Below are 12,600 nucleotides of genomic sequence, written 5' to 3'. Positions count from 1 at the left end.
GCCCTTTGGCGCCAGCTTCTGCGTTTCGCGTGGTCGTAGCCTTCGCCGTCGGCGTAGTTCCTCGTACACAGCTCAGCAGCCAGGAGGACAGCGCGCGCTCCCCCCCCCCCCCCCCTCTCTCCTCCGCGCGTGTTCTTCGTACCGCGCAACTCCTGCAGCCACCAGTCCTGCACCCCCCCCCACCCCCCCCTCTTCCTGCGTGGCGGCGATGGTGTTCTCCGGTTGCCGAAACGCCGGCTCGCTATCAGCGGATCATGGTGCCTGCATCCCAAGCTGAAACAGAGAGCCACGTTGACGTGACTCGCTAGCGGCGACAGCGGCATCAGTCAGCTGCTGCTATCTCTTCGCCGCGCAACATTTCTATGGGATCACGCGCTGCCTCCCGCAACCTCCCGATAACTTAATTGCTCTCTTTATTTCTCCGACCACAAAGCTTCGTTCATGACAGTCAAGGACTGTTAATGGAGAGTTTCTTGATGGTAAGTGTGTGAAAAATAAAAGTTCTCTGTATTTGTACGTACATGTCTTGCTCTAAATCCCTGCCTCAGTCTACCGAAAAGGTAAAACAGCTGATGAGCTGCACTCAAATTTCCCATTAGGAAATAACGTAACCATCGGCAATTTTTTTAACTGAAGCTTGTTCCAAGAATGTCTCCTGCGATTGCGTGAGAGGGATGCGATAAAACGAAATGCGTGTACCTCAGTGCTTCTATACTCTGTTAAAAGTATCTAATAAAAGCTTGAAAAATTACGACCCCTTTATTTTTCTACTTTGCAGAAAAGGAATGTTTGCAGTGTTGACCGCTGTTTTTTCTTCGTAGCAAGAGACAAGAAGTGGCGCGTGACATTGAACGAGCAGTGGGTGAATCAAGAATTGTGAACCTCTGGCAGCAGAACATACGCCACTACGGCTTCCTCTCCATCAACTCCATCGCATTCAACGCACCTGACTTCCGCGAGGCGATTGAGGTTCTAGCAGTAAGTGCATTCGCTTCTTTACAAAAAAGAACATTACGATGGCTTGCGCCCCGGCACCATCCTTTTCTTTTTTTCCACGCACTCATTGTGATTCTCCTGTTTGTGCTCTTATTTGCGCATGTTCACCGATTAATAGTATGATCGGCTCCTAATATTCGACGTGGACGCGTTTTCCTAAAGTTTTCAATTTAGCGCCTGTCCCATATACAATGGCTTCGTTCGCGTACTTATTTGAGCTATGTTTTTTAAAACCTGTTAAGAATTTGTCCAGATCAAGGTTTTGTTGTCTTAAAATTGGTATGTTTGTTCAGCGGCCTCACTCAGTACAGCCGTTTACCATAAGTAGCGTGTGGTGGAAGCGATAAGGAACGCGTCTATTAGGAGAGCTGCCGCCACTAGGAGGGCGAATGAACTAGAATATTATTTATTTTGGTGTGCAACCCGCTTGACAAACGATCTCAGATAATTAATGTCACCTTACCAGAAACCTGAAGAGGAAAATATAACTACAACAGCTATATCTAGCCGGTGCTCGCTTATGGGCTGCAAGCTTAGTTTAAATAACATTTAGACAGCGCAGATGGTATAAAACGGCCAACAGTAGTCGAAGTTGACAGCCAGAGAGCGTGCACTGTTGATTGGGGAGGAAAGAAGAGTCAATGATATTCTAGCTGAAATTAAGAAGAAATGGGCATGAGTAAGACATGTAATGCGAAGGGAAGACGACCATTGGGTTTTAACGGTACTCATTCGGGACAGCACGCGCCATATTGTATGACGGAACGAATTTTGCAGATCAAGTGGACGCAGATCGCACAATAGTGGCTTAATCGGAGAGATATGACGGAACCCGTAGAGAACAAAGGCTTTGCTAAAAATGTATTTCAAATGTACTGGCTAGGAGTACAATACTGTATACTTCTTCAAAAATCTTTTTTTTTTTATTTGCACATACTACAGCTCCATCTGGAGCTATAGCAGGAGGGGGGTGGGGTGTGCATGTTTTAAGAAATGTCAAAATGAAAAGAAAAAATGTTAGGTAATCATACAGTACAATATCAATAAACAATTGAGCAAACAATGAAACAAGCGCAGAAACAAACTAATCATTGAATTCAGGTTATAATGACAGTGATTAACAGTGGCTGATTGCCCTAACAAATCATGTTAAATGTACATAATTTTGTCGCTTAGTACATTTATAACTTGGTAAAAACAACGTACTTTTTTCAATTTGGCTTGTTATGCTGGGGTGAAAAATATTCCACCAACAAGCGACAGTGCACTTTTGTAGTGTTACTAATGTACTCATGACATTCTTTTTTACATGCTAGCAGAAAGTGTGCGAATAATATGTGAATGTCGTGGATTTCTGGCATCTTTCGAATGCAACTAAAATGCACCAGGAATGAGATGTACGTTTCGAAAAAAAAATATATGTATATATTCAGAAATTGAACTAGAATTACAATTATCAATGCTGAAAGAACACCAATATATAACAAGCATTTACAGAGCTTTCTAACAAACAACAAATGGCTAATATTCACCAATATCGCATCTAGTAAGGTAATTGTCTCTGTTTTCATGCAACTTGCTATCGCGAGTTGAAAAAAAAGGCACACGAGTTACATTGTATTCATTTTCAGACAAAACTACTCTGCCTTCCCTTTGCTCTACAGTCGTGATGGAAATGATTGTAATGGCCTAAACGTTGTGCCTAGTGGGTCATGAGACATACCCCATGACCAAGACAGGGCCTGTCAGGATGATCATGATGGTGGTTACTTGTCAAAATTCATCGGTAGGATGGAGCGCACAGTATTACTTTTTTAATATATTGCGTTACGATGAGTACCTCGCTCGATTTTATATCACGTTTTCCAGTGCATTGGATGAGTGCGTAAAAGGAAAAATGACGGCGCCACTTCTGTGAGGATTTCTTATTCATATAATCTAACAGGCATCAGATAGGACCATTTTCGTATTGTTCCCGCCAGAACCAGTGTAGCTCCACATGCTAAAGTATTTCGCAGCGGTAAAATGTCCTCTCATGTAATTTTATTAGGTGTGTTATGCGTCATCTCTTGGCGTGCAGTGCACATCTGCAATGGGTGGTTGAGTTTTACCGCAATTTATCTTTGTCAGAAGTTAACCCGTCATTGCACAACTACTTAGGTTGAATAATGAATGTTTTCCTTTTTCTGCATAGTTTCTGGACAACCTGCTTCAGGAGCAACGCAGGTCACCTGAAGACGCTTCGTATTTGGCCGTCGGCTTTTACGCTGAAGGTGCAGATCTCAACGAAGCGATAACGACAATCAAGTACGCTTATCTCATTCATCAGAGAAGTGAGACATTTACAAAGTCGCTGACAGGCTTACTCTTGAATGGGGAGTGAATATCTTGTACGAGGTTTCATGCTATACTGTGAGAAACGAGTAGTAGTTTCAGTTCTTCCCGTGCTGTTCGTCACTTAGCAAGTCATCTAGAATGCATTAAGTATTATGTATTGCGAATGCGCTGGCATTCTGTTCGCTTCTCCAGAACAAAGTTAAAGCTTTGGCCGGTCAACCCGGGAAGTTTGTGTGTCGATGTGGGATTGAGGAATAAGTTCAAGAAAGTTACTGTCTTTTACAAACAATTGAATATTTATAGATAGTAGTCCAAATACACTACATAATAATAGAGTACAATAAAACAATAAAGGTCACGACACGAATGTGATGAAAAAAACGACTACGAAAATGATGAGAGAAAAACCGGATAATGAACAAAACACTGCGGTAAAAAAATGCTATAGAGATAATAACCCATGTAATCCAAGGGTTACATTGAAATTACAGCGTAAAGATACTAAGTTGGATTAACGTTTAAACAAAGGCGAAAACAATGTTTGATTAAACAGTCTGTGGGAAAAATTATTTCTCACGGCTTTCTTGTTAGATTAGGTGTCGACGTCGCAGATCTGATCGGTAGCGGCTGCCGTACAGATGAGGAGAACGATGCGTCCATCGCGGGCCCGATGAAACGACGCTTTCCCAGAGCGGTCGCGAGAGAGGCCCGAAAGACTGAATGTAGAGCGCACTGCCGCGGGCGTGCTGCGGTATGCGTTTTTATACTCTTGGCTGGCTACGTAGTGCCCGCGTCAAGGACGCGCGATCGCTGCCCCGACGTCATGTCGAAGCCTGCTCAGAGGAGCGACGAGGTCCCGTGAGTTTCGCTCTATATCTGAGGCAGAACATTCCGCAACTTCCGCTGTATAGGTGAAGCAGCTTGTGACACTGCCCCCCACTGAAGGATATTGCCTCGGAATATTCTAGATATCCACAAGTGCCGAGAACGACATTATTGCGCCCCGCAGAGGGGTGCCGAAGACTGGGTCCGTCCGATGCACTGAAGATCATTCGTCCCTCACTGCGGTTCATGACGCGCACTATATACGCACTGATCAGAGCCCCCACACCTTCACAACACTTTAGTTCGTCAGTCATGTCTTGAGCACATGTCAGAAGTCACGGATCACTGATAACAATCAAGCGAGCAGAAATATACAGGCACATCATGTACGATTTTCATTGCACAATCAACACAAGGCAGCTAGGCAGTAGAGTAAGCTGAACAACTATTCCAGCCGGCTCATGTAATCTGCTCCCACGTTCTCGCTGCCTTTATTATACTCGACACGGAAGTTGCTTCAGAGGCTGGTGGTCCGTCTGAACGAGAAACCTTCTCCCGTAAAGGAAGACTTGAAATTTCTCGATTCCCGAAACGAGTGCTCAAGCCTCTTTCTCAATGGTTGAATAGACTACCTCTCGAGAGAGCAATTGCGGCTTGCATAGCCAACTGTGTGCAGTATTTTGTCATGCGATTGAAGCAGAACGGCCCCAACATCTCTATCAGAAGCATCCGTTCGCAGGACGAATTCCTTGTCAAAATATGGAAGTTTCAGAATCGGCTGCTTTGGCAAAGCGTCTTGTGTTTCACTGGGCCCGCAATCGGCGCATCGTTCTCCTCATCTGTACTGCCGCCGTTACCGATCAACTCAGCCTTCGACGCCTCAACTAACAAGAAAGCTGTGAGAATTTCCTTTTTGCCACAGTCCGTTTAATCGAACATTGTTTTCGCCTATGTTTAAACCTTAATCCGACTTAGTATCTTTACGCTGTGCTTTCTATGTAACCCATTCGCCCCTTCTCATTATATCTGGAACACTTGCGGTATTATCTTTATAGTATATTTTTTACCGCAGTGTTTTGTTGATGGTCGGCTTTTTCTCTTGTCATTTTCCGAGTCGTTTTTATAACTATCGTATCGTGGCGTTTTGTTTCGTACTCTATTATTATGCAGTGTAATTTGGACTATTATCGATAAATATTTCAATCCTTTGTAAAACAAGGTGACCTTCTTGAACTCATTCCTCAATCGCACACCGACACTCGTACTTCACGGGTTGACCGGCCTAACGTTTAAGTGTGTTCTCAAACCCCATAGAGGGTAGACGGGTAACCGTAAAGGGGATTCCACGCCTGTGTTTACCGTAAAGACGGGGGTTTGCGACACAATTGTATACGTAATATCACGAATTACCGCCGATGTTTCCCCGTATTTTTGTTCATGCGCAGGACTGTTTTCACACCTAGCCTCATCATCGCTCATGGCCACATTGGCTTCGACGATCGACGGTTTGCGATGGACTGCAAGATAGTGCTCCCAACGCCACTTAATTCAGTTGGGAAATACAGAAGCAGTCAGGTAAAAACAACGTTGAAAAATAGGTGGAATCATGGGCTGGGATTTTCGTCAGAGTTCAATCGCAGCTAACATAGGCAGACATTATGTTCAGCGCGCACAGCCAGTTGTGATACCCAGGATGCGACTTCAGCATACCATTAGAGCCCGGGGTTGTCCTGCGCATTTCACGAATTTATTAGGAAAACCATTCACTCGACCCATCATGCAAGTGGCGTACAAATGCTCTATTAGCAATCAACCTATCACGTGGAATGATTAATATATCACATGACGCATTCAGTTTTATACTTGTAATAAAAATCTCACAACCTTACCATTTATTTCGTTAGTTACTCTCGAGACCAGAGGATTACAGAGGAGTGAGTTTAAAAAGAACACAAACAATTACAAGAACAGAGTGACAGGGAAATAGATATTATCTTAACAATGCAGCACATTATATAATGTTAGCAATGTGAATACACTAGCGTCAGTAATAGCAGCAACAAAGGCGGAAAGGTGGTTCCGTTCTGAACAAGTCTTTGGGATAAAAGAATTGAATTTCATCAAAGCTCGGCTGAATGGCATTGCTACTTCGTACTTGTGGTCGCCACGGGAAGAAATATACGGAAGTATCTGAAACAAGGAAGCGCTAAGAATAGAGTTACAATATTAAATTATATACAATAAGCAGAGGCTTGATATTTTTCGTTGACGGGGTGTATGAGGGAGGTTGAGGTAACACTTATTTGTTGAGACACTGGCTATACGCTGATAAACAAACAGTATAAAACGCGATGAACAATTTTGGACGGCTTCTACATTCTTGTGCGTGTATTAAAGCGTGGATCCCACATTGATGCGTATTCAAGTTTTGGAGCGACTATCACCACCTTAAAATCAGGTGGGCCGCGAGAAAACATTTGACGTTGATTACGTAGCGTGCGATTGAGACTGCCGGTCATGTAGTCAATGCAGCTTTACCAAGAAAGATAATATCTAAGGTTTACACAACCCGAAATAATTGTATGCTGCTGCTTTGGTTAGAATGGTGTCTTATAATGCTAGAATGCGTAGTCAGTAGTCTTACGGGAAAGACATAATTTCTTGTACTTGGTATGATTTAGTTTAATTTGCCATGTGTCGCACCAAGAAATGCTATCTAAGTCAGATTGAAGCCTAATGTTATCCACATTTTTGTCAGCGAACCTCGAGATCTTCATTTTCACACTTTCAGGATCCGAAGCCACAATATACAGGCATAGAGACTGTGAAAAAAATTATTTTATAAACATCAACAGAAATAATTGTGAGGAGACCGTTTTATGGCGACGGGTAAGAAGACACGAACGTAAAACAAAGGGTTCAAAATTGTGAGAGTGCTCTTTTAGAAGGTATTGAATACGGTAGCACCAAAGACATTGCACTCGAAGAAAAGCAGTCAGGTTTAAAAAGAACTCGAAACGTGCACTGGTCGCACTGCTAAACTGAATGACGATAGCTTTACACCTGAATCAGTCAAGATGGTCGACCAGAAGGCAAATGGTCGAAGTGCTACACACTGACTTCATCTACGAGGCCAAAACATTATCATTCGCGCCGCTTTATGTTTGAGCGCAAACTAGGCCTTAGAAAGCACTTGATAGTCTTTACGACCTTCAAGATATCAATATCTGGATGACTAAGAGCATAAAAAAGGGGCAATGCTAATTCGAAGAAGTTTCAAGTGTTTGCTAACCGTTGGGGCAAACCCAGTAACTTCAGCCTTCTGTTCTCTTTTCGTAAATAAATTGCAAACAGCTAAGTTGTTGATGGGATCTGGTTCATGTATACAATGCGCTTATTTTCAACAGCTAAATGCCCTCGAGATGCTGGAAAGGCTGAAAGATGAAACAGCGGCGCTGGCAATTTCGGTGGCACTGTTTGGACGACGCTACAAACCGGCGAACCCGGACCCCATTAGTTCACCCAATTACGGCGGGTTCCTTCCAGGGCAGCCGTGTACATCATTTGCCGGTGACTACCTGGTCCACTTCACCCACGTGAGCCTAAATGTTTTGCAGTCGCATAGGAACGTTGAATTTATGTTGTAGATATCGTTTATTCTACGTTTGATGGGGTTTTCCGAGATATTTCTCATTGGAAATAATTTTTTTGAAGCGAGAGGACACGAGAAAAAAAGTGTCGGACAGGGTGGTTTCAACGTTCTGAATATAGATCACAATCTAATGGCTCCTATTTTCGATCAAGTGCAGAATGTGGTGGGCAATAAGAAGTACGCCCTGCATGGTGTTGACATTACGGTTGGGACCAACACGGGATTCTCTAATGAAAACGAAAAAACTGTGAGAGATTCTTATCTCTACTGAGACTTTAGCGACACGGCTGCACGCAAGGCATCAGAGAAAAACCGAAATATTTAAGAGTAAAAACTGAAAGTTAAAAATAAAGAAAAAATTAGAGGGGTTCAATACTGCTGAACCGAATGGGGAGCGAAGGGTTTGGCCGCGGGTGACAGAGCGTTGCATCGAATACAGCCAGCGTTCCGCTGAAAGCACCAAAGTTCACCGGTGTTCTATACATAACCCACTTTATGCCTGCTAGAATGTACTTGGGTGGCATAGGGGTATCGTGAATTAAAATATCATGGCAGGCTGATTCTAATGATACCCTTCCAAATGAAAGTAGAGGTCCTAGTTAGCAAATCAAGTTGCTAGATAACGGGATGCTCTTTCAGGTACCCAGGCACCGGTGAAATGCTCAAGGGTAGGTTAGTGTAACTTTATCTACAAAAGCTGTAGTGGTTGAACGCGGTGGAACATGAATATTGAGCGTTAGCTTAAGTTACTTAGCAATGATAGACGACGCTTTGGTTGCAAATTTGAGCAATTTGTTTATTAATGATGAGTTTACACACAATGTAGTAGAATTAAATATCAATCGCCCGGGGTGAAATTTGGGGTGCTCGGCCGAAATTTCGATATTACCGTCGCGTTCACCATAGTAGAATAGGGTTGGACATCGACTTTCGTACACATCAGCCGAGATCAAATTTCACTGTGGCCCACACCAAGTTTAGGAATGGCCAGGGAGGGCTAAATTTGTGTTCGCCAGAGTCGAATTATGCTGCACTGTGATATTTTGTACACAAGGCGACACGTCCCAGGAGGCAAGCATGCCGCGGCGATAGCATGCGCGACTAGCGAATGCATTCCATCATTAGATGTCAACTCGGGGCGTCATTTACCTTCAGGAATGATGCAGTAGAGCTGGCGCTGTAAAAATGAGACAGGGGAACTTACGACTTTTCTGCATACGGATACCAAACAATGGGGAAAGGAACTTCAGGATTAGAAAAACCACGCGCGCCAGGAACCAGATTCGTGACATGCTCCTGAGGTGTGCGAAAAAAAATAGAGAAAGGAGGCAAGGAGAAGGACATATTGTAAAGCAACGCGAAGGTCGGACTTGGGGAATCAGGCTTTATTACAGACCTGAAGCCTTGGTCGCACACTGCAGCCAAACACACTCCTCGATGACGATGGGTATCTACAAGAGGGAGCAGGATGAAGATGAAGCAGCACGTTCAGCAGTGTGGAAGATGAAGCGCCACACAGTGCTCACACTATTTCGCCCGCGCAGTTCAAGCGGCCAGCCTGGCCGCAATTAGTCCGCAGGATTGCGCCGAATAAAAGGTTTCATACGTGAAACGTGGACAACTTCAGTGCCGCGGTAACGACAGTCCGGAGGAGGGTAAACAGGGGAGACGCGATAGTTGACTGGGGAGGTTTTTGCAAGAACTGTGTAAGGACCAATGTAACGGTGCTGTAACTTGTCACAAAGGCCAGGAGTGCGTAATGGGGTCTAAAGTAACACCTCGTCGCCGGGACGGAACGAAACTTGGCGATGGGTTGCATCATAGCGGTACTTGCGGTCTTCCTGGCTAGCTTCCGTGTTGACGCGAGCAAGCCGGCGTGATTTGGCCACTCGGGAAAGGAACTGGTCAGGAAGAGAGGATGAGGAACTGGCATGTGTAGAAAGAAAAGAGGCGTCAAGAAAGGTAGCGGGAGAACGGCCGTAGACGAGGAAAAACGGGGTGTAACCTGTGGTCCGCTGTACAGCCGTATTGTAGGCGAACGTAACAAAAGGAAGTATTACGTCCCAGTTTCGGTGGTCCTGGTCGACATACATAGACAACATGTCAGAAAGCGTGCGGTGGAACCGCTCAGTCAACCCATTGGTCTGCGGGTGATAGCTGGAGGTCAATTTGTGATGTGTGGTTGAGGCCTCAATAACTTCGGCTACAATCTTCGACAGAAATGTCCGACCACGATCGCTGAGAAGCACTTGAGGGGCCCCATGGCGCAGTACGAGCGATTCCAAAAAGAAGGTCGCGACCTCATGTGCTGAGCCATTAGGCAGGGAAGCGGTCTCAGCGTAGCGTGTTAGGTGGTCGACGGCGGTGACGATCCAGCGATTACCTCGTGCGGACAATGGAAGTGGCCCGTATAAGTCTACGCCAACAACGGCAAAGGGAGTAGCAGGGCAAGGTAGCGGCTGTAGTAGGCCAGCAGGAGGAGAAGTGGGCCGTTTGCGGCGCTGACATGGCAGACAAGAGGCGACGTATTTTGCCACACTTGAGGCGAGGCCTGGCCAGAAGGAACGGGCTTTCACGCGGTGGTAAGTTTTATGAAAGCCTAAGTGACCGGCTGTAGCATCATCGTGGAAAGCCGCCAGGATACGGGTGCGAAGCGCTTTCGGAATAACGGGGACCCAACGGGTGCCTTCGGAGCAATAAATATAACGGGAGAGCACGCCGTTGTCAAGTTTGAACTTTTGGAGTTGCCTGCGCATCCTAGCGGTAGGAGGGTGAGAAGCACCGGTGAGAAGGTTGATTAGGGAAATACAGTAGGGATCTGCTCGCTGGTTTGAAATAATGGCGTAGCGATCTGGAGCAGCGGCAAGAGAAGCACAGGTTAAGGTTGGGGCTCTGGACGACATTGGGACGTCGAGGGTGCACGCAGGAAGGCTCGATGAAGCACTAGGTGGTGATTCTGAGAGCGGGCAGCGGGAAAGAGCATCGGCATCTCGATGTTTGCGTCCCGATTTGAATATGACATCAAAGTGGTACTCCTGCAAACGCAGAATCCAACGGCCCAGGCGTCCAGTCAAATTTTTGAGGGTTGATAACCAGCACAGAGCGTGGTGATCGGTAACGATCGTGAAATGGCGGCCGTAAAGGTAGGGGCGGAATTTCTGAACTGCCCAAACGACGGCTAGGCACTCTTGCTCAGTGATGCTGTAGTTGCGTTCCGCTAGTGTTAGAGTTCGACTGGCAAACGCAATTACCTTTTCCCGAGAAGCGGTATCACGTTGCAGAAGTACGGCGCCGATACCGAGGCTGCTGGCATCGGTGTGAAGAATGGTGGCAGCAGTGTCGTCGAAGTGAGCGAGAACAGGGTCCGAAGTGAGGGCATTCTTTAGGGTTTGGAAAGCTTTTTCGCATTCTTCGGACCAATTGAAAGTAGTACGGTCTGTAAGGAGGCGGTGGAGCGGTGCAGCAATGGTAGCGAAATTTCGAATGAAACGGCGAAAGTACGAAGACAGGCCAAGGAAACTGCGTAGTTCCTTAGTCCGCTGAGGCCGTGCAAAGTTCAAAACTGCAGCAAGCTTGTCAGGGTCGGGTCGAATGCCATCGCGGCTGACGAGGTGGCCCAGGATCTTGATTTCTTTCTTGGCGAAATTACACTTTTTTGTGTTCAGCTGGAGACCGGCGGATGCCAGGCACGTTAGTACTTGATCAAGGCGGCATAAACGATCAGAAAAAGTTGCAGAGAAAATAACTATGTCGTCCAGGTAACACAAGCATGTTTTCCACTTAAGTCCTCTAAGAACAGTGTCAATCATGCGCTCAAACGTAGCGGGGGCATTACAAAGTCCAAAAGGCATGACATTGAATTCGTAAAGCCCATCGGGAGTAGCGAATGCGATTTTTTCTTTGTCGGCTTCGTGCATCGGTATCTGCCAGTAACCGGAACGCAAATCCAAAGTGGAGAAATATTCGGCGCCCTGAAGACAGTCGAGGGAGTCGTCAATTCGTGGCATAGGGTAAACATCTTTTCGAGTGACTTTGTTAAGTGCGCGGTAATCAACGCAAAAACGCACGGACCCATCCTTTTTTTTGACCAAGACGACCGGAGATGACCAGGGGCTAGCTGATGGCCGAATAATGTCTCGCCGGAGCATATCATTCACATTATCTTCTATGATTTTACGTTCTGATAAGGAAACACGGTAAGGGCGGCGGCTAACAATAGAAGTACCTTCTGTAATAATGCGGTGCTGTGCAGAAGACGTTCGGCCCAAGGTCGGAGTAGTGACATCAAAGGAGGCTTGGTGTTTTCGAAGTAATTCCTGCAAAGCTTGGCGGTGAGTCGCAGGAAGGTCAGGATTGATGGTGCCAAAGAGAACACAGAGAGAAGCATCGGAAGAAGCTGCTGGTGAGGAAGAGGGGGCGGTAAGGGTGGTGAGGGACACCGGGTGAATGTCCAGGACACAAGGAAAACATGTCCCTTTAGTCAGCACAATGGGCTCTGGGGAAGTGTTCGAAGCAGCGACAAGCGCTGTGCCATGCTCAAACCGAACAAGACTTGGTGGTAGCGCGATTCCGCGGGTCAGATGGCGATCAGAAGGCACGATTAGCACATCTCCGTTATCAATGTCAGTAGAAGTAAGCGCGACAAGTTGTTCGCATCCAGGGGGCGACACTGAGTTAGTAGCGGCAAGCAGGCGATAACGGGGCTCGGGAGGTTCAGAAGACGGATCGCTCTCGTTCATGTAAATGACCCTGTCGCGACACGAAATGCTGGCTGATGCGGCAGACAGAAA

General features: G+C 46.0%; 1 long non-coding RNA gene across 1 annotated transcript; it reads left to right on the top strand.

Moving 5' to 3' along the window:
* The first annotated feature begins 826 nt into the window (after positions 1-826).
* LOC146187965 (uncharacterized) lies at positions 827-5,688 on the top strand. The gene is made up of 3 exons (XR_014707166.1): positions 827-978; positions 3,191-3,303; positions 5,604-5,688. It is a non-coding gene; the product is annotated as an uncharacterized LOC146187965 (long non-coding RNA).
* Positions 5,689-12,600: the final 6,912 nt, after the last annotated feature.

Source organism: Amblyomma maculatum, chromosome 5 (genome assembly GCF_055883805.1).
Source record: "Amblyomma maculatum isolate TAMU_Amacu chromosome 5, ASM5588380v1, whole genome shotgun sequence".
In the NCBI taxonomy this organism is placed as follows: domain Eukaryota; kingdom Metazoa; phylum Arthropoda; class Arachnida; order Ixodida; family Ixodidae; genus Amblyomma; species Amblyomma maculatum.
The sequence above is the reverse complement of the archived record's forward strand: the minus strand, read 5'-3'. Positions and strand labels throughout refer to the sequence as shown.